General features: G+C 32.5%; 1 protein-coding gene across 1 annotated transcript in view; it reads left to right on the forward strand.

Moving 5' to 3' along the window:
• The first annotated feature begins 472 nt into the window (after positions 1–472).
• Positions 473–22,962, forward strand: part of LOC114335796 (putative fatty acyl-CoA reductase CG5065) — a 107,415-nt gene continuing 84,925 nt past the window's right edge. The window contains exon 1 of the mRNA XM_028286084.2: positions 473–716. The gene's annotated coding sequence lies outside the window, so the exon portion shown is untranslated. The remainder of the gene's footprint in view (positions 717–22,962) is intronic.

Consider the following 22,962-nt stretch of genomic DNA (forward strand, 5'->3'; position numbering starts at 1 on the left):
AGACTGATGAAGGGAGAAATGGGGAAGAAAGAAGAGGACGCCCAAAGAAGAAAGGGCTGGAGGCAGTAGGTAAAGTAAGACTTGTTAGAAATGCTGTAGGGAAATGTTGTTAGAAATAGGCGTGAGAGATTGGAGATGAAAAGCAAGGGACCGGAAAAATTGGGGGGAAATAAAAGGTTTCCGAAGCCAAGGGCCTACAAGGCCTGTAGCGGTGTTATAACAATTTTCAACTAAACATCAACGCTTACATAGAAAAACAGTAATTTATTTCATGTGAATACACTGCGCGTCACCTTCCAAGCTTGATATTTTTCAATGTAAAATTAATGATACTAAACAAAAACCCAATTATTTTAAACTTACTATTACATTAATCAAATAGCAAAACAGTAAACCAATTTCGCTGAACATTGTAATTTACCCGTGTATACCGTTTTGCTTAAATGCACTTCTAACGAAAAACCCCACCTTTAGAATAATTCGGTAAAAACGAAAGTAAGTCACCATTACAACCGATTGCAAACGCATTAGGTTAGTCGAATACGACGACAAAGAACAGTTGCACTTGCAGTTTTTCTCGGTGACAATAATTTGTTTTCCTAAATAGAGGGGCACCGTTTGACCAGTTCGTTAGATAGTTGTGGGGTATTCGATAGTTGGTTATTGTCTGAAACAAATTGTGACAATTATTATTGCGCAGAGGAGTTTGAATCAAAGTGAGTTATTTTTTTTTGAAATTTTAATAATTTTTGAATATATACAACAGTAAAATAATTATACAAATTTATTATTTTTAATAATATTTTACGATATTATTTTATTATTAAACGCTTTTATTTAGTTCAATAGTTTGCGTCAAATCTTTAGACGTTAATTTGACTGCCTTTTCTTCAATGCAAATGAATGAAAATTTGCAGACGTATGCATTGGCGGGAACAATACACGAATAGTCAATAAAAAAAGTTTCATGTTTATTAATTGTTTAAATAAAAAAAAAAACGATTTTAATGGAAAACGCTTAAATTCTCTTGTTTTTTACAATGTAAAAACTTGAAACTGTTACGGATTGTATAGCTAATGATATGAACAATACATAATTTCACTTTTTACGTAAATTGTTTACGTTATGCTTAATAAATAAACAATAATGTTTCAAATTTTTTGCCGATTCCGACTACGTTTCATGTTTGTACATCATATGTTTTATACATATTTTTATAAACATGACGATATATTTTAATGTTTGAAAAGTGTAAGACTAAAAAGTAAAAAATAAAAAATATGAAAAAAAAAATTAAGAAACGCTTTTCTTTAGTTACGAGTGACTAAAATTAAAAATATTATAAAAAAATCAACGAAAAAGCAAAAAATAAAAAAATAGAAAAATCTAATACATTCGTTAAAGAAAAGCGTGGGGGAAAACCGTTTATTCGATGAACACGCGCCACGCTTTTCTTTGACGGATGTGGCAGATTTTTTCAATTTTTTTTTTATTTTTTGCTTTTTCGTTGATTTTTTTATAATATTTTTAATTTTAGTCACTCGTAACTAAAGAAAAGCGTTTCTTAAAATTTTTTTTTTTCATATTTTTTTATTTTATAATATATCATAATCATCATCATGGCATCTACCCTCCTAGGGGAGAGATTGCCATCCTCTTTGGGCTTTTTCGATTCGTGTGTTGCGGGAAATCAGTCCAAATTAACAAGACTTGGCGTCTTCTACAATATTTTTCAATAGTACGTTCTTTAAAAGTAAAATATTGCAAAACCTCTAAATTTAAAAAAACCGCTTGGATTGACATGAAATTTGGCATACACATAGCTAACAAGTCAAAGAAAAAAGTGATATTGTGTCGATGTGTGCTTTTGCCCTAGGGGTGAGTTTCACCCCCTTGTAAGTGTTCACCCCCTAAAAATATATGTTCGAAATAAGTCCGGAAATGGATAAAATGACTAATTCTAAGCAACTTTTGTTCTATAAAGTTTTTTCACCAAGTTAAGACTTTTCGAGATATTTGCGAGTGAATATGTTAATTTTTCTACAAAATAACCACGTTTTCAGACGGTTTTTCGCAAATAACTCAGAAAGTAAGTATTTGGTCGACAAAAAATCGTATCAAAAATATAGCACGTAAAAAAGTGAAAAACATGGTGTATATATTAGGTCACTATACCCAATAGAAGCAGAGTTATAGCTAATGAAAAATAGGTTCCAAAAACCAAACCATAGGTTCCATAACCAAAAAACGAAGCACTCTTTTGGGGAAAACTCATTTTAACTTTTTTCAAGTGTTTAAAAAATGCTTATTTTTGTTAAAAAAAAAAATTAGCATCAAAAGTAAACAAGTTACGCTTAAAATAAAGTTGGTCCCTTTTTTTTGGTGAGAAATCGGGAATATCACCCCCTAATTAGCATTTCAAATGAACTTAATTGTTACCACTTCACGAGTTTTTTACTCGCGTATGTATTGATCATATTATGATCTGTAAGTTTCATCGGTTCAAAGTCCTTATTTTGAAAGAGCTGTAGTTAAAAGGGCTTGAACGAGTCACTTATCATGAGTGTATGCAAATTTAGAAACACCGAATCCTAACCAATTTTTGTCTTACAGAAAAACAAAAAAGTACAAAATATTCAGAAAAGTAAATATAAAGCCGACTTTTCTTATTGTTTAAGATTTTTGGTATCTCTAACAACTTTTATACTTTGAAACTTTTTTACTTTGAAAAAAGCATTTTTTTCAAAATTAAAATTATTAAAAATTTTACTTTAAAACCAAATTGACAGATCATATAAACACAACATAAGTAAAGTAATTTGTGAAGCGGTAACGATCAATTTCATTAAAGTTGCTAATTGGGGGGTGATCTTCCTGATTTTTTTGCCAAAACAGAAGGGACCAACTTTATTTTGAGCGTAACTTGCTTACATTTGATGCTAGAAATTTTTTTTATAAAATCAGAAATAAAGCTTTTTTTAAACATTTTAAAAAAGTTGTAATGTGTTTTCTCCAAGGATGCTTCATTATTTGGATATTTCACATTGAATTATTCTATTTGGAATTTTTCGAATATGAACCTATTTTTCATTAGCTATAACTCTGCTTTTGCTAGGTATAGAGACCTAATATATACACCTTTATTTCACTTTTTTATAGGTTATAGTTTTGCTAAGAGTATTTTTTCGACAAAATGCTTACGTTTTGAGTTATTTGCCAAAAACCGTCTAAGAATGTGGTTATTTTGTTGAAAAATGAACATATTCACTAGCAAATAACTCGAAAAGTATTGATTTGGTGAAAAAACTCTATGGAACAAAAGTTGCTTAAAATTAGTCAGTTTATCCATTTCGGGACTTATCTTGGACATATATCACTTTTTTTCTTTGCATTGTTAGCTATGCGTATGCCAATTTCATGTCAATCCAAGCGGTTCTTTAAAATTTACAGCAAAAACCGTGAAAGAATGTAGTATCTCTAACTCCCATCTTCTTAAGGTCCGCAATTATCTGGTTCTCCCATCTCGTCTTCGATCTTCTTCGTGGTCTGCTCGATACTGGTCTCCATTTGGTGATTTTCTTGATAACTGCTTCTGGATTTCTCCTTTCTATATGTCCCATCCATTTGAGTCTCTGTGCCATGACAAATCTGACGATGTCTTCTTTTAAGAGTTATATTATTTCGTTTTCTAAATTCATTATTGCCGAAGTTTAGTGGTAGTCCAGAGAAATAAGATTTTTCTCGTGACACATCCCCCTCCAGGCCGAAACCAAATTTTTTGAGTATATTAGTCTATATTAATAACCTTTATGTTTCCTGCAGCCGATTTTGATGATATGTATACATAGTTATAAACAAATGAAGATAAAAAAACGGTAAATTTTCGCTTTTTTCGTCTATAACCAAAAAGTTAAGCAGTTTAATGAAATTTGAGAGTAAGAATCTTATAAATCGTCTAAAAAGTTTTAATATGGCGTTCGCTGAATATGTCTATCCTTGTTGGTTGCTAGAAAATTGCAAAATAAATCATAAATTTTGAGTTTTTATAAATATTCATAACTTATGTAAAAATTAACTTAGAACCTTCTTATTACACAAATTGCTGAGACTTCTAGTGTTTAAATTATATTTTAAATTTCAAAGGAATTGATCAAATAGTTTAAAAGTTATTTAATTTGTTTATCCTAAATTCATTTTTTTTGGAACACTATAAGTCAGAAAATTATAAGGTTACAGTAAGACTTCTGGCAGTTTATGGAAGAAGAACGTTTATACTATTGACTTAATTAAAAAAAATTACAAAAAGTAATTTTAATCAGTGTAAAATTATTTTGCAAAAACACGTCGATTTTTTGCTTACTTATAAACAATTAGAATAACTTTTAACCGTTACCCGTAGAAAAAAAGTTAGCACCCCCCTCATTTTTAATTCACATGTTTTTGCAAAATAATTTTGCAGTATTTAGAATTATTTTTTGTCATTTTTTTTTTAATTAAGTTAATAGTATAAATTTTCTTCTTTCATAAACTATCCAAAGTATTAGTGTAACTTCATCATTTTCTGACTTATAGCGTTGCAAAAAAAATTAATTTGGGAAAAACAAATTAAATACCTTTTAAATTATTTAACCAATTGCTTTGAAATTTAGGGTATGATTTAAGCACCAGAAGTCTCAGCATTGTGTGTAATAAGAACGTTCTAAGTTAATTTTTACATAAGTTATGAATATTTATAAAAACTCAAAATTTATGATTTATTTTGCAATTTTCTAAGCAACCAATAAGGATGGACATATTCAGCGAACGCCATATTGAAGTTTGTTATACGATTTATCAGTTTCTCACTCTCAAATTTGTTTAAAATACTTAACTTTTTGGTTATAGAGGAAAAAACGAAAATTTACCGTTTTTTGATTTTCATTTGTTTATAACTGTGTATATCATCAAAATCGGCTGCAGGAAACATATAAGTTATTATTATAGATGTCCATGCTACTCAAAAAATTTGGTTTCGGCCTGGAGGGGGTTGTGTCACCAACAGGATATTTTTTTCCCTTATTTCTCTGAACTATTGGCCTGCCATTCTTCGAATTATTTTTCTCTCTAAGATCCTCAATAGTGCAGTCATTGAAGCTTTTTAGCTCAGAAATTTTTTACTATGAACCGATTTACTTGAAATTTTAGAATTAGGGTTATCCTACCCTTAACTTCAAAAGTGATATTGTCCCGAACTCCGTTTTCACCCTGTGGGTGGTTGCCGCCCCTTTTCGGTGGTGGACATTTTTTTTAAATAGCCTCAGATATCGATAGGAAACCTATTTTTAAGCAAAAAATGTTGTATAAAGTTTTTTCAAAAACGTAATACTTTTCAAGATATTGGCAATTGAAAATTCGAAATTTTCTCACGATTTTCAACAGTTTCTTGCAAATACCTCCAAAAATATGCATTTTAACGATAATATTATACTAAATAAAATTGTAGCAGGTAAAAAAATAAACAAATTGGTTTTTTAAGGAGTGTTCTAGGAGCCAGATTAAGCGAGATATTGAAGATCAAAGCCGTTTTTTATTTTGTGTGAAATTTAATCGATGTATTCAATGCCATCTAGCGGAAAGCGAATAAATTTTATGCATGCTAATGAGAAAGGACTTTATAGTGCTTAAAATTAGCTTTAAAATGAGTACTGTTAAAAGTCTTTTGTATGTAAAATGAGTAAGCTGTAATGAAAAAAAGAGGAACATCTAATGGTTTTTTTTTTAAATCAATGGATTTCATAAGTGTCATTTCCACCAAAATTAAAATTAATCGTATTCCATCTAGAATCAACTTTAATATAGAGTTTGATGGATTCTCGCAGTTTCGCTGCTTTGGAACACATACTTTTTGAAAAAATCACGATTTTAAGAAAAAAAATTTTCGAATTTAAAAAAAAAAACCAATTTCTTTTCATAATATGAAAGATATTCAAAAATAATGAAAGATACGTAAAAAAGTTTAATAATAAAAAAATAGGTTTTTTTTCTGACAAAAATGTCTGTTAGTTGTTGTTTGGTTTGTTTATTTTTCATATCACACCAAAATTGACGAAGATATGATTGATTAAAAAGCGCGCGGTAGCGCAACCAAAGTCTCTCTCGAGCCCTTTGATCCTTCACCGTTTCAAAATAAAAGGTTTTTCACTACATATTATACTGGAAAAAGTTGTAGCTCTTTTAATTACCTTTAAAATGGTTTTTTATAAGTTGTGATAGCTTCAAAATTGAAGTAGTTATGACCCAAAAACTAAATCATACATATTCAATGTTTTAATTTAGGGGTAGTTTTAAGGGTTAAAGAACTTGAGCATATGATTTTCCAGCATACCTTTTTCGAGAACGTGGACGTGGAACTCTTCGTGGACATTTAAATCCTTTTTAGTTTATCAAAAGAATTTTTATACAATTTTTAATCGAGGGGTTCATTTTAAGGGTTGAAAGGGGTAAACAATTAAATAATTAAGATAGAGAACGTAAAATATTATTTACTCTATATTTAAGTCTTCTTATCAAGCCAAATTAAGTTTTTGGAAATTTTTTCTATTTAGGGGTTGTTTTTAAGGGTTGAAAGGGGGTTAACAATATGATAATTAAGATAGAGAACGTAAAATATCATTTATTCTATATTTATACCTTTTTATGTCATACTAAATTAATTTTTTGTAAATTTTTTTGATTTAGGGGCAATTTGCAATGATTTTACGGTTTTCAAGGGGATGAAAATGAGTGTAACATGAGGTTATTGTGTTAGAAAACACTTCACAATGTCACTCTTTATTAATTAACACGTTTTCCAATTTTTCCATTAAGGGGTTGTTTTCACCCCTTAAAAATAAAAAGCGGAGTTCGGGTCAATACCACTTTTGAAGTTAAGGGTAAGATAAGCCTAATTCCAAAATCTCATGTATATCGGTTCATAGCAAAAAATTTCGGAGGTAAAAACCTATTTTACGTTTCAATGACTGCACTACAATCTTTCTTCATCTTTCTTCTTTATCGAGCACATTATTTTAGCATCATATAAATGTGATTACTGGTCTAATTGCTACTCTGTAAATTTTCAGTTTAGTATTCTGAGTAAGCTTCTTATCTTTGAGGAAGTTGTTATATTTCCACTAGGTTATGTTTCCGCCCAGGATTCTTTCATTTAAGTGCTCTCCCTTTTCAAACTAATATTCGCCAAAATTTAACCTTGTCACATTAACTGTATTTTTTCTTGAGCATATTAGGTATTTTCTTTTATTTTGATTTATTGCCATACCCCTTTTGCATGTTTCCTTGTACAACTTCGCAAATTCTTCCTTTAAACTGTTTAGGTTTCTGCTAATCACTGCTATGTCATCAGCGTACGCCAGAAGTTTTGACGTCAATGTTATAATTTTATCTTATTTTGGTAGGACTTATTGTTCCTTCTATAACGACATTAAATAGTGACGTTGATAGAGAGTCCAAAGCCGGGGCATCTCAGGCATCTGGTTATTTCTATCCTTGCTTCTATAACTCGGCAGGAGGTATAATTTACCTTTATTCTTCTTTATTCCACATCGACCACGGTACTTATCATCCCTCTTACTTCGCCTCGTGTCTCGGTCCAGACTTTTACGATGTCGCATGCCCGCTCTTTACCTGCTGCTTTTGGGTGTTCTCCTGCGTTGAGTTGAGTGAGATTTCCTGCAGCAAGGTTCTTTTCTTTACGATGTCTTCCTTTGCCACAGCTCTCCCTTCCTCCCCTGTTTTCCTTCCTCTGCCCAGCTTCAGTGATATTCCTTGGTTTCTGCTCTGTCTTATCCTTTTTATATCGATGCTCTTTCTTCATGCGAGGTTATTTTTTTTGCTTCTGTTATTAGATCCACAAATTATGTTTCTTTGCTTTTACTAATGATTATTACTCCATTCTGTCCTCCGGGCTGGGTGTTGATGTTCGCCCACCCTCTTCTAGCTTTTTTGCCTAGGAGCGTGATCGTCATACTCCTTCTTCCTCTTGCAACCTACTCCAGGATTCTCTTCAATGTCTCGACTCCTAGTACTGCTGGCGTGTAGATTCCCACGTTTTATCTTCCTAGCTCCTCCATATTTTGTACCAGTTTCCTGCATGTGTTGAGGAACGTCATCGGCTCGGATTCTTCTTTTTCGTTTGGAAGACGTTTGAATCCATACCTACTTCTCCTTGTCAATCCACGTTTCATCTTTATGGGCAGACATCGTGATTCTCATATTTCCCAGGCCACCATCCTCGTCCACCTCCGTTGGAGCGCATGGTATCTCAGGAAATATACCTTTCATCGTTTCCATGGCTTTTTTGTCAGGTTAATTCTTGGTAACAAAGACTTACACGTCTGCTATTATTTCAGAAATGTCCCCCTCTTTGACTGTAGTTCTCGTGAAGACGTTATCCGGTCAGTCCTCATTTAGGATTGCCGTTTTGTCTGCGATAGTGTCCATCCTCCTTTTAAAATTCTGTGTTCTCTAGGTCAACTTGAATACCCATTGTCACCATCTTCTTAACTTTCAAGGATTCCATGATGGTATGCATGCCTCTGGATGTCGTGCAAACAGACTTCCTTGGAACCTCTTTTTGTTGCCCTTCACTTCCTTGGTATACTCGAAAAACCGATTTCTCAGGATCTCCACCTCACTCTTTCAGACTAGCTTTGTATTTGTAACCTCGACCATATGTAAGTTTCTCAAGTGCAGCTACACTATCTTGAAGGCGTTCCAACTTTGATCTGGTTTTGTAGTTGAGTGTGTCTTACTCTTCTTCCGAACTGGTCGTTTCTGTTCTCTTGTTTAATCTTCCTTTTGTTGATTCCTGTTTTTGCCACTCATCATCGGAGCTGCTTCCGCTGTCCGAACTGCTCGTGCTCCCTTCTTCTTGCTTTACGTTTTCTTTCCCTAGAATCTCCTTCCTTTCATTTTTTCCATCCTTCTGTCTGTTCTCTTCTCCCTCTTTATCTCTTTCTGTTCTCTTTCTTCTTCTCTCTTAATATGCTGTTTCTGTCTTTCTTCTCCCGTTTCCCTCTTATCTTCTCTGTCTTTTTAGTTGCTTTTGCTTGTGCTTTCTTTACCTCCGATTTCTTCCTTTTGAAACGAGTAAGCGATGGACTACCCCAGCTAATTGAAACAATAGTCGAAAATATTACCCCAATCAACTAAGATAGCCATCGCTACACCCTTAGCTTAGCTCAGTCACTCAGGTGTGTGTTCGTCTTGTCCTAACCTTAGATATGAACCCTGAAAATTTAGAATGGTAGCAAACAAAACAATATTTTTAACTAATCATGTTTATTGTTCATAAATATATAATAAATAAAATGACTTAGTAAATTGCATTAACAAATGTATTCAAATTCTTGCCAAAAACTAACAATTCTGGATTATACTTATGACTTTTGGTAGCTGATGGTATCTTCTTGATGTTGAATGGTACTGCTGCTGGTTCTGCAACTGGCTCTGGAGACGTGGATGTTCTAGGCCACCAGGCCTACAGGTGTTGATTGGTTGCAGTCAAGATGGAATGTGGTTGCAGTCTAGATGACATGTCCCTCGTTGTTATATCGCCGGCGATTGAGGATTCCTGAAGCTCCCGGAGGGAGGACGTTGATTTTTATCCCAAAAACTAGAAGAGTAAAACACATATCAACGATCAAGAAGTTAATAACCAAAGTGTGCCAGTCTACCATTCTTCAAGATATAATCAAAAAGAGTAGCAGATGACAAGAACAAATTACTTAAATGAAATTAAGATGAGGAGAATAGTTAAAATTTGATTCACACATAAAAAAAATATAAAAACCAAACACATGATAGAACATTTGAAGGTTAGATATAAAAAATGTTATAAGAAGGAATGGAATGGATGGAATATAATGACTGTAAGAAATTATTAAAAAAAACTATATGTAACTCACCCCAAGAGGAAGATTTTTTGAAATAGAAATGACTTATTTTTGAAGCTGCTCTGCCTTTTAAAACATTACCCCTCCATTTTGAGAATGAGATATGGGGGTTGTCACTGTCTGACATGACAACGAACCTTGAACCGAAATTTGAAATAACGAACATGGAACACAAGAGATGATACAATGTAAATAGGGTTGCCTATTATAAAACGGACGCCAACCAATTTTTAAAGGGGAAATGGGTAAACCAAATAGAAGAAGATAATTATTAATGAAATATTAAAGAAAATAAGATAAAATAATTATTTAAAAATAAAATATCAAAGATGTGACGTTTGCAACGTTACACTTTTCTTCAACTTTTCTCCTCCAGCTTTTCTACTCTCGAGTTTCACCCATTTGTTTTCTTCCCCTCTTCTGTGTTCTCTTTCGCTTCCGCTGCTCTCTCTTCAGTATTTATTGCTTTTTTTCATCTCATTTTTTTTCCACGAGTTGGGTCGTGCTGATGGGTCCAGTGGGGCAGTGTGCCTTTGCCCCTCCAAGGCTGTTTCTTCCCCTCGGGTGGTTACCCACCTTCTAAACCACTATGTTACCCCTGGGATATGCAGCCCTTCGGCACGATGGTGTTACACCTTGAGGTTGGGATGGAGGTATCTTAGGATGATGTATAGTATAGATGTATATGCCCCATGGATATTCGTTTGTTTTTAGTGATTTCCTCCACTGGTTTTTATATTCGTGGATGTTTTTTCTTCAGATATGGGTGTGGGTATCAGGACGTGTATGATAGGTAGACATGGTTATCGTATGATAGTTGGGGGTATTAAGTATCACACAGGTAAAGGCTAGGAACTTGGATAAAAGTCAGCGGACAGCTACTCTGATTTGTCGCCTTTTACGATGAACAGGAGAAGATGTGGAGGTATTTTAGTTGAACGAGGAGGGCATTTCAGATACCTGGATTTGTCACAGTCCATAGGTCTTTTTTTTATTTCTCTAATATATAAGTGTGCCATGTAAAATTGACAGCAACCTAATTAAAAAAAATGGCGTTTATATCAATTTGTTATTTTATAACTGAGACATAGCAATTTTTCAAATGAAGAAATAAATAATTAATTGATGATAATTTTGATATTGTTTCATTGCAAACAAAACTTCATGTTATAAAATATCTGTAGTAACTAGAAATTATATAATTAAAAATATTAATTGGAGTAAATGTTGTCTATTAAATATCAATATATTATTAACTTTTATCAACACGTATTTTCTGTCAGAAATTATTATACAGGGTGTCCAGAAACTCTACCGACAAACGAAGACGGGAGATACCTCAGATAATTTTAAGACAATTTAACCAAATTCACCTAGTCCGAAAATGCTTCCTAAGGGAGCTAGAGCTCTTTGAAGATGGCGTCTTTTAACTAGTTTTTATTAAATACATCCAGAACGCTTCTAGTTAGAAAAACGAAAATTGGTACACATATTTATCTTCCAGAGTTAAATCGATTCCATCTATTGTGAATTTCTAGTACTAATCATAGGCGTCCGTTTTGGGTGGGACAACGGTTATTTTATTGCATAACTTTTTTGTCTTTAACTTTTAAGCTTTTTGATACTGGATTCTTAAATTGTGAGGTATTTTAGTACTAAAAGGTACCCTTGCTTTAAGTCGGTAGGACACACCGTTTTCTAGAAAAATCGATTTGAAAATTTTTCGTTTCCTGAATTTGATAAAAAAATTGAAAATTTGTTTAAAAAAAAACGGTGTATTTTACCAACTTAAAGCAAGAGTAACTTCTAGAGCTAGAATACCTCATAATTTAATAATTTAGTGTCAAAAATGCTTAAAAATTAAAGACAAAAAAGTTATGCGATAAAATAAGCGTTGACCTACCCAAAACGGACACATATGGCCGATATTAGAAATTCGCAATTAATAAAATCGATTCATCTCTGGAATATAAATAAACGTACCAGTTTTCGTTTTTCTAAATAGTTTTTTTTTTGAATTTTTTTTGATATTCAAAAATCGAAACATTTTCAAATCGATCTTTCTAGAAAACAGTGCATCTTATCGACTTAAAGTAAGAGTACCTTTTAGTGCTATAATACCTTACGTTTTAACAATCCAGACTCAAAAATGCTTAAAAATAAAAAACAAAAAAGTTATGCCATAATATAACTGTTGTCCTACCCAAAACGGACGCCTATGACCGGTACTAGAAATTCGCAATGGGTGGAATCTATTTACCTTTGGAAGATAAATAAGTGTACCAATTTTTGTTTTTCTAAATAAAAGCGTTCTAGAGATATTTAAGAAAAACTAATTACCAGACTCCATCTTGAAATAGCTCTAGCTCCATTAGGAAGCATTTTCGTACTGGGTGAATTGGGTTAAATTGTCTTAAAATTATCTGAGGAATCTCCTGTCTTCGTTTGTCGGTAGAGTTTCTGGACACCCTGTATTAAAAAACATAATCGTTTTTCTCACAATTACAAAGATGAAGATAAGCATCTTATAAAATAATAGCATATAAGTATGTACCTATACAGGACATGAAATAATTTAATTACAGGGTTTATAAAAAATTTTAAAAATCTCAAGAGTAATTATTTTTGTGACGATGGTTCTAATGAAGCAATTTGAAAGTTTGCGTGCAACAAAAGAGTTGAAATAGTATAAAATAAAATATTTTAAGAAACGCGTTGAAATTGTAGGGTTTTAAAATTTTTTATTAAGATTATTTTTATTTTTGATAACTGTTTCAACACTACAGTTCGACAAGAAATTGTAGAGGGTGACGCATAAATTTATCCTGATCTACTAATTGTACGATGCCAAAATCAAATACGTCGTTTACTAATAAGAAAATCAAAAAAGTCAATTCCTTTTCTATGTTTATAGTTATACTCGTTTACTCAACACTCTTTATTTTATAACGTTTTGGTTTTCAGTTCCTCAGGTAGCTTTACCTCCGTGGCTGCGTTAGTCGTCGCCCTGAAAGGCAGGGTCTTTTAACATTGTTGCCAAAAAATGGCAACATTTCTCCTGTAGTGATCCTTTCCCAAGTTAACATGCTACTTTTCTAACTTGCTTACATCATACTGAAGGTCATTTATGACTTCTTGTAACCATATAGGTTTTCCACGTTTTCTTTTGCCAGATGGTCTCCATTCCAATATTGAGAATATCGACGTAGTTGATCCTGATCTCCATATATATCGTAGCCATTTTGTGGATTGCTTTTTTATTTTACACACCATATCTTCCTTAATTTCTTCTAGTAGTTCAAGGTTCGTTTATTGTCTAAATTCATTTTTATTTATTAATATTGGTCCTAATATTGCTCTTAGTACTTTTCTTTCTTGGGTTCTAAGGGTTTCCTCTTGTTTTTTGCCATGCTTAGAGTTTCGGCATTACTTTTCCTTCTCTTACCATTTCGTTTAATATTCGTTCCGTTGTTTTTCTATTTTTTGTTATTAGCACAATATATTCAGCGTATGCTGTCCTTCTCTTATTCTGAGGGTACCTTTGTTGATTTTCCTGATGATGTATTCTATGGTAAGATTACACAGAGTTGCTGATAATGAATCTCCTTGTCCAACCCCTTTATTTATGACAAATTCTTGTGTGTCTCGTACTTGAGTTTTTAAACTCACTAGAGTTCTACTCATTGTCGATTTTTATTGTCTTAATTTGTTTTGTATTCCCATTTTTTTCAGAGCTACCATTGATTTTGATCTTTTTATTGTATCAAATGTTTGTTGAAAATCTATAAAAAGCAGTTCAATCTCTGTTTTATATCCATGACCTTTCTCCATAACTTGTTTAACCGTATGTATGTCATCTGTTGAAGACCTAAATCCTCATTGATGCTGTCCTATTGTATTCGTCACAGTATTTTATATGCTGTGTTTAATAGCGTGAATCCCCTGTAGTTATTACACATTTGTTGGTCTCCATTTATATGAATCGTGATAACTTGTCCTTTGTACCACTCTTACAGCATTTTTTTTTCGTCTCATATGTATTTTATTAAATAGTACAATTTTCTTTTCATTCTTCTCCACCCTATTTTATAAGCTTCGTATTGATACCGTCCGGTGCTGAAGCTTTACCATTGCTGCTGCTATTTAGAATCTCCCCAAGTTCCTCTTTTGTTGTTCTGTTAATAATTCTTTAATATAGTTGGTCCAAATTTCTTTAAACTCTTCATCATTTTCTGATACTTTTCCATTTTTATCTTTTATGCCTTTTATATTTCCTTTAAAGATTTTGTTCTGGTTAATAATTTTCTTATAGAATGCTCTTGTGTTTCTGTTCTTACTTTATCTATTTCTAAATATGTTTTAAACTTTTCGCTTGACCTGTTATTTGTTATTTTGTACGTTTAATATATTCATCAAATAATTATTATTATACGTTTAATATATATACTCAAATAATTTTGAAACAAAGGAAGGTTTAAGACAAGGAGACCCACTATCAACGACTCTTTTTAATGTAATATTGGAAGGAATAATTAGAAAAAGCAAAATAAACACACAGGAAACGATTTTTAAAAATGGCCATCAATGTATAGCATTCGCAGACGATCTAACACTATTAACGACAAGTAAGACAGAGCAAAAAAAATTAATGAGAAATATAATAAAAGAAGCAAAAAGTTTGGTCTCCTCACAAATAAGGAAAAGACAAAATACATGATAATGGGAGAAACAGATAAAGAAAAAGAGGACAATTTCACAAGTTAAGATAGAAGGAGAAAATTCATGCTCGTTTAAAAGAGTTTCAGAATTTACTTATCTGGGTGTAAAAATATATAAAAAGGGACATGGGGAAGGCGAGATAAAAGCAAGAATAGCAAAAGGAAACAAAAAGTATGGGGCATTGCGATCATTAATGAAATCAAAATATGTCTCAAGAAAAACAAAAATAAGAATCTACAAAACCGTTATCAGACCTACAGTTTTATATGCATGTGAAACATGGGTGCTTAAAAAATCAGAAATAGACCCTTTAGAAAGATGGGAAAGAAAAATACAAAGAGCAATATATGGAGGCGTGAAAATAGATGGTCAATGGAGAAGAAGAAATAATAAGGAACTTGAAGAACTCTATAACGAACCAAAAATAACGACGGCAACCAAAGCACAGAGAATCCGATATTTAGGACACATTGAAAGAATGGGAAGGGAAAGAATGCCAAAAATGGTACTATTACGTAAGCCAATCCAAAAAAAGAAGAATAGGTAGACCAAGAAGGAGATGAGCAGAGAGCGTATATGAAGACTTACAAAAGAGTAATATTGTGAACTGGAAAGAAAAAGCTTTGGACAGAAAACAATGGAAGGAAGTGGTCAAGAAATGTATGGAAAGTCTATAAGGAATATTAAGTGTTTTATATAAATGAATGTAATATTGTATACAGGGTGTCCAGAAACTCTACCGACAAACGAAGACAGGAGATTCTTCAGATAATTTTATGACAATTTAACCCAATTCACCTAGTCCGAAAATGCTTCCTAAGGGAGCTAGAGCTCTTTGAAGATGGCGCCATGTAATTAGTTTTTCTTAAATACCTCCACAACGCTTCTATTTAGAAAAACGAAAATTGGTATACATATTTACTTTCCTGAAATGAATCGATTCCATCCATTGCGAATTTCTAGTACCGGTCATAGGCCTACGTTTTGGGTAGGGCAACGGTTATTTTACTGCATAACTTTTTTGTCTTCAACTTTTAAGCATTTTTGATACTGGATTATTAAATTGTGAGGTATTCTAGTACTAAAAGGTACTCTTACTTTAAGTCGATAGGATACACCGTTTTCTAGAAAAATCGATTTGAAAGTTTTTAGTTTTGGGAATTTGAAAAAAAAAGTTAAAAAAATAAAAAAAAAACCGATGTATTTTACCAACTTAAAACAAGAGTAACTTTTAGTACTCGAATATCTTATAATTGAATAATCTAGTGTCAAAAATACTTAAAAATTAAAGACAATAAAGGTATGCTATAAAATAACTGTTGACCTACCCAAAACGGACGCCTATGACCGGTACTAGAAATTCGCCATTAATGAAATCGATTAATCTCTGGAATATAAATAAATGTACCAGTTTCCATCTTTCTAAATAGTTTTTTTTAATCTTTTTTTTTTTAATTCAAGGAACGAAAAATTTTCAAATCGATTTTTCTGGAAAACGGTGTATCCTATCGACTTAAACTAAGAGTACCTTTTAGTACTAGAATAACCCACAATTAAATAATTCAGAGTCAAAAATGCTTAAAAATTAAAGACAAAAAAGTTAGGCGATAAAATAACCGTTGCCCTACCCAAAACGGACGCCTATGACCTGTACTGGAAACTCGCAATGCATGGAATCGATTCATTTCTGGAAAGTAAATATGTATACCAATTTTCGTTTTTCTAAATAGAAGCGTTCTGGAGGTATTTAAGAAAAACTAATTACATGACGCCATCTTCAAAGAGCTCTAGCTCCCTTAGGAAGCATTTTCGGACTAGGTGAATTGAGTTAAATTATCTTAAAATTATCTGAGGAATCTCCTGTCTTCGTTTGTCGGTAGAGTTTCTGGACACCCTGTATAGTTTAGTAGTATTATAGGATACAGTGTTGTGAATATATAAGCCCTAGGTCTTAAACTCCTGTTGAGGTTGATAAATAAATAAATAAATATAAATATATTCATGTTAAGCTTTATATGGCTATTTATTTGATTTAATTTATTCTTTTATATACATATTTGGCTCATTTTTGTGTATTGTATAATAGTCATTCCAAAATTTCACATGTTTTCTTATTTCTATGCATAATATAGCTAAACTGGGATAGTTTATTTAAATTACAACTTAATCATTTAATAAAAAGCAGGAAGGAAATTAGGCACTCATTTTATCAAATGATACAGCGGTAATTACTAATGAAGTTTAAATTGATCAAGCAATTAATAAAGGAGTGAATGTCTTCATATTAACTAATTAAAATATTGGCAACGCGATGAAAATGAGAAATAATTGATAGTTCAGTTTTTTGATCGAATTAGAATAATAATAATTACTTTTCTACCACTTTTTTAGGGGGAGGGTGTTTGGAATTTACTCGTTTCCTGTCGCTGATAATCGAAATAAACACTAGTGGACTGTATGATACTTGTAATTAATTGAAAGAGGTACAAATTACACAAAATACACTTCTTGGTTCGCGTATTCGTCTGTAGTCTGTTTTCTTGTCTACACTCTTAACAACATTAGTTCCCGAATTCTAGTTTTTAGGTGTCACTGAGGCGCGCGCGGTGTTGCCACCGTTGCCATTTTTTATAAAGGTTAAAAGTCCTAACAGAGGGGGTCCCGTACTTTAGTATATTATTGTACCTGAAAAAAGTAGCCCATAGCTAATTTTTTACCCCTCTAGATGACCTTGGACCCTAAGATATGTCTCTCGACAGGGTCAAAAATAGCCCTTTTTACCCTATATTTAAAGAGCTATATCTCTGAGCCCAGTGGACCGACTATAGGGCACACGGTCTCATTTTTCTTCTTATAATGTCAACCTTTTTGGCGAAATAATTTGCAAACCCGCAAAATATACGTTGTATTTTATAGGTTAACTAATTATAGAGGTTATAACTACACATAGTTTCAAAAGTTGCAATGATATGCATCACCCCTCGTATTCACGATGTTTACGCTTTTATAAATCCGTATCTTTATCACATATTTAATGAGCCTTTTTATAAAAAATATACCTTTTTTGGTTTTTTATTTTATTTGAATACCCACTTAATCGACCTGGTTTTGCCAAGGTGTAAACATTTGAAAAATTTATTCTGGTGAAATTTTTGAAAACGTGATTAAAAATGAATCGTACTTTAATTTCTGAGTTGGACCCTATAAGAATTATCGATTTAGTTGAAGAAGGCCATTCACAGCGTTTCGTGGAGGAAAGAGTGGGTGTTTCTCAGAGTGATGTCTCACGGATATGGAATAGGTTCCTGGAGACAAACTCGATACGGCATAGAGCTCGGTCTGGTAGACCCCGAGTTACCAATGATCGACAGAATAGATATATCAGAATTTTTATCTGTAGAAATTCTTCTATGTCTGTACCAGACCTCCAAAGAGAATTCAGGCATGCTACAGGAGTCAGAGTATCGTTGGCTACAATAAGAAGAAGAATTTTAGACTCAGGTTTGAGGAGTCGTCGACCAATAAGAGTTCCTCAGCTACAATCTAGACATGTTTTGGACCGCCTCCAGTGGGCTCAAGAACACATACAGCTTCCCCAACAGTTTTGGAATTTTGTGCTTTTTTCAGACGAGACCAGAATCTGTTTAAATAGTGATAACCGGCGAATTCGTGTGTGGCAAGAGCCAACAAAAGCTGCACAACTAGCCACACACGAATTCGCCGGTTATCAGTATTTAAACAGATTCTGGTCTCGTCTGAAAAAAGCACAAAATTCCCAAACTGTTGGGGGAGCTGTATGTGTTCTTGAGCCCACTGGAGGCGGTCCAAAACATGTCTAGATGTAGCTGAGAAACTCTTATTGGTCGACAACTCCTCAAACCTGAGTCTAAAATTCTTTTTCTTATTGTAGCCAACGATACTCTGACTCCTGTAGCATGCCTGAATTCTCTTTGGAGGTCTGGTACAGACATAGAAGAATTTCTACAGATGGAAATTCTGATATATCTATTCTGTCAATCATTGGTAACTCGGGGTCTACCAGACCGAGCTCTATTCCGTATCGAGTTTGTTTCCAGGTGTTTAATATTTAATATTCCGATAACTAATCGAATAAAGGATTACAGATTACGGTAAATATTTATTAAACATATATGATTACAAACTTTTGTACATGTTTTATTTTAGACCGTGACAAGTGCTCTGCTCTGATTGACGTTGACAATGTGACAAATACACTGACACCTAAAGGTGTGTTCACACTATACACTAAACACCTTCCCCTTAAAGATCAAGTTTCACTGGGGTTTTAATAGATCGTCCAAACCGAGATCTTTGATAACCTGAAGTACCTGGGTCAGAGATTACTTGTTCATTTTTATTAACATCTATTGTCCTAAATAATAGATTGATATCATCTACAATATCATTATTACTTATAGGAATCTGATTATTCAAATATGTTTTTTGTTCAGGTATATACTGGTCGGGAAACAATTCGGGTTCCAACATAGCATCATAATTTGATTTTGTTAAAGATGGTTTTAATTGACTGCTGTTGCGCCTAATAACTTTATTATTACTTTCCTTACGTATCCAGTATGCTCTTGGTTCTCGAGCTTTCTCTAGAACAACTGCCTTATACCATATTTTATCTCTATTACTTTTAACTACTACTTTATCTCCCTTTTTATATTCTATTAAGGATTTAGGACTCGTTTTATCATAATGTATTTTCATCTTTTGTTTTTGTTCATTTAGATAATTGACAATATGCATTTGAATTTCTGGTTCTAATTTATTTTGGGTCACTGGAATTTGTGTTCGAAGTGTTCTACTTTGTAAAATTTGAGCTGGGGAGGCTTTTAAACTAATGATAGGGGTATTATTGTATTCCAAGAGCAAGTCTCTAAAATCACTTTTTTCTGCTAAACTTTTCCGTAAAATTTGTTTTCCTAAGCTAACAGCCTTTTCAGACAAACCATTGCTCTGATGATGGTATGGTGTACAAGTAGAGACTGTGATATCCTTGTTCTTGTAATATTCCCTGCATTTTAATGATACAAAGGGTAAATTATCTGCGATTAAGTGCTGAGGGTAACCAAATTTTGTAAACGCATTCTGCATCGCATCTATAACAGATTCCGAAGTTTTATTTTGTAAAGGACATATTTCAATCCAATGAGAGAAATGATCTATTAAGATTAGATATGCCTTTGCTCCAAATTCCAGTATGTCTGCTCCTATTTTATTAAAACGTAGTTTTGGGACTGAGTGGGGTAATAGGGGTTCCCTACGATTACTTGGCATGTACTTTTCACAAGTTCGACATTGTTTGATAAATAATGTAATGTCAGATGACATATTTGGCCAAAAAAATAACTGCCTAGCTTTATGTATAGTTTTATTAATGCCTAAATGCCCTTTATGTATTAAATTTAAAATAAAAGACTTTAAACTATTTGGTACCACTATCTTGTCACCCATAAAAATCAGACCTGCTTCAACATATAAATCATTTTTCAGGACATAGTAAGGCTTGCACAATGGTGAAATACTATTTATTCTTGATCAACCATTATAATAAAAATCTGAAATTTTCTTTAATATTTTATCATTGGCAGTTTCCCTTCTAAAATTTAATTTTCTCTCATCAGACATAGGCAAATGTATTGATACAGTGTGTACCATTTCTAACATCTCAAGATCAAGTGTCTTGACTTTAAGACTAGCTCTGGATAACATGTCTGCAAAATGGACATATTTCCCAGGGACATAATATACATTTAAATTATACTTTAATAATTTTAATCTTAAACGTTGTAAACGTACAGACCCTATCTTACAAATCGGTTTTTTCATTATCGAAATTATAGGCTTGTGGTCTGTCTGTATATCTACTGTTGCACGATAAATAAAATCATGAAATTTTTGTGTGCTAAAATATATTGAAAGCAGCTCCTTTTCAGTTTGACTATAGTTAATTTCATGGTCGTTCATTGTACGAGAAGCGCATGCTACTAATTTAAGAGTATTTTCGTGCTCCTGAAACATACAACACCCCAAACCATTTTTAGAGGCATAACACTGAATAACAATTTTTTTATTTACGTCAAAAGAAACTAGAGCTGGTGCCTCATTAATAATTTTTTTTAAATTTTCAAAAACTTGTTGGTGTTTTGGCAACCACTGCCATTCAATATTAGACTTTAATAATTCACATAAAGGACTCATGTATTCAGACATATTTGGGACATATCGTCTCACATAATTAAAAGAACCAATGATTCTTTGAAGTTCTGTTTTATTTTTAGGCGATTCTAATTTATTTAGGGACTCAATACGATCTGGATTTATTTGCATACCATTTTTTGAAAATATTTGACCCATAAATTTAACCTTTAATTGACAAAATTGAAATTTCTCTTTGTTAAATTTTGCGTTTACTTGTCTGGCCCTCGCTAGTACTTGTTTGACTGCCTTGTCATGCTCCAATTGAGTGGCTCCAGAAACGATCATATCATCATGACAAATTGTAACATTTTCAAGATCACCAAAATGTTATTCAACTTCTTCTTCAAACAAGTCTTGTGAGTCTGAAAGTCCATAAGGTAACACCTTGTACCTATATACTCCAAAGGGGGTAGCGAAGCAACATTTCCAGGATGATTCTTCATCAAGCTGTAAATGATGATAACCTTCCGATAAGTCAAAGACTGTAAATATACTTTTACCACTTAATTTTAAACTTATTTCTTCAATACTTAAATTTGTACGGGGTTTTCTAATTATACTTTTATTTAAGTCTAATGGGTCTAAACATAACCTAATCTTTCCATTAGATTTCTCAACTAAGACTATTCTATTTATACTCGCTCTATAGTCAATTTGTTCAATTTTTTCTATGGCATTTCTTTTAACTAATCTGTTTAACTCGCTTTTAAAAGCATCACGTATGGCTAAAGGTATTTTAGTTGGGGGATGACTAACCGGTTCAAAATTTTTGTTAGTGGTTATATGGCATGTACCAGGGAAAACACCTGAACCTGAAAAAATATCCATATTTTTCTCTATAACTTTTAACTACTACTTTATCTCCCTTTTTATATTCTATTAAGGATTTAGGACTCGTTTTATCATAATGTATTTTCATCTTTTTTTTTTTTTTTTTTTTTTTTTTTTTGTACGGTAAATATTTATTAAACATATATGATTACAAACTTTTGTACATGTTTTATTTTAGACCGTGACAAGTGCTCTGCTCTGATTGACGTTGACAATGTGACAAATACACTGACACCTAAAGGTGTGTTCACACTATACACTAAACACCAGGAACCTATTCCATATCCGTGAGACATTACTCTGAGAAACACCCACTGTTTCCTCCACGAAATGCTGTGAATGGCCTTCTTCAACTAAATCGATAATTCTTATACGATCCAACTCCGAAATTAAAGTACGATTCATTTTTAATCACGTTTTCAAAAATTTCACCAGAATAAATTTTTCAAATGTTTACACCTTGGCAAAACCAGGTCAATTAAATGGGTAATTAAATAAAATAAAAAACCAAAAATGGTATATTTTTTATAAAAAAGGCCCATTAAATATGTGATAAAGTTAGGGGTTTATAAAAGCGTAAACATCGTGAATACGAGGGGTGATGCATAACTTTTGAAACTATGTGTATTATAGGCTACGTAATTCGAAAACTTACAAAATGATTTCCAACTACGTATCAAAATTTAACTAAACTAGAAAAAAATGTAAATACCTTCAAATGAAAGCGTTTTTAAATAGGTACCTTTCAAACGAGCATTGTTAAATTAAAATCCATCTAAGCTTTGTTTTTAAACCAAGAGGAGTAAACTAAAAAGACAGATTCACACACAAGAAAGTCACTAGTAATATCACCATGCATCTTCTTTTTTGGTTGATCATATCGGCTTTCAACGGTAATCCATACATATTATATTATACTAATACGTCGCTAAAGAGTTCTAAAAACAACTGTTTAACAACTTAGTAATAAAAGCAGACTAAAAATCTAAAAATTAAAGGAATAACGCAGAAATACAAAAAATCGCTGAAACACAAAAAACACAAAAAATACAAAAAAATAGTGTCAAAATTTTATAAATGTCATTAGTGTCAAAATTTGATAACAGTGGAATAAACCATAGAGGTATATATTAACAGAGTGAGCCTAACCTTTGCGCTTCCTGACGACAAGATCACTTGGACTGGGTTGCGGTATCTTTTTCTACCACGTTGTATCGAGAAACTAAGATGACATTAAGTGTGAGTATA

The sequence above is a fragment of the Diabrotica virgifera genome, chromosome 2, assembly GCF_917563875.1.
Source record: "Diabrotica virgifera virgifera chromosome 2, PGI_DIABVI_V3a".
Taxonomy (NCBI): Eukaryota; Metazoa; Arthropoda; class Insecta; order Coleoptera; family Chrysomelidae; genus Diabrotica; species Diabrotica virgifera.